Here is a 656-nt window from a genome sequence, read left to right as displayed (position 1 = left end):
AAGTAGACCCCCCTCCAAAAAAGAGCTATTTGCGCCCATGACACTTCACTGGATACATCTTACTGATCAGTATATTGTTCCTACATTCAAAAATGCATCCAAAAGCATAGCAAGTTGTTTTCAGACAAGAATAGCTAACAGTTACATAATGTTTCCTTTGTCAGGCTCTTCCTTTCCCGCCCCTTCCCTTTCTCGCTCCCTCCCTGTCGCTCTTTTTCCCCATCTCCCCTCCTTTTTCCCTCCTTCCCTTCCTTTTGTCTTTCACCCTTTTATTTTTAATTGCAAAGCATCACTTTCGTACAAAAAGTGCATGCAATCTAACTATATAGCTTACAGATGATTGCAAAGTGAATGCTTATGTAACCAGACTGCGGTCCCGGAGGGCCACAGCAGGGCCAGCTCCTGGGACGCCTCTGCTGGGTTCTGTTCTGAGGAGCACCCAGAAGCAGCCGGTGGTGACTTTATTCCTCCTGGGGTCGAGCTGGTTCCATATTCTGCGTAATGTGTGCATGTGCACGCCATGCGTGCGGACCTACCCCAATTTCCATATGTGGTGATTAAGAGATTCCCATCTAACTCTAACAACTAGGGTTACTGTAAAGATTAATGGTAACATATTATAAAGTCCTGAAAACAGTGCCTGGCAGGTAGAAGAG

This window comes from Crocuta crocuta, unplaced genomic scaffold (assembly GCF_008692635.1).
Source record: "Crocuta crocuta isolate KB4526 unplaced genomic scaffold, BGI_CrCroc_1.0 scaffold224, whole genome shotgun sequence".
Classification (NCBI taxonomy): domain Eukaryota; kingdom Metazoa; phylum Chordata; class Mammalia; order Carnivora; family Hyaenidae; genus Crocuta; species Crocuta crocuta.
The sequence above is the reverse complement of the archived record's forward strand: the minus strand, read 5'-3'. Positions refer to the sequence as shown.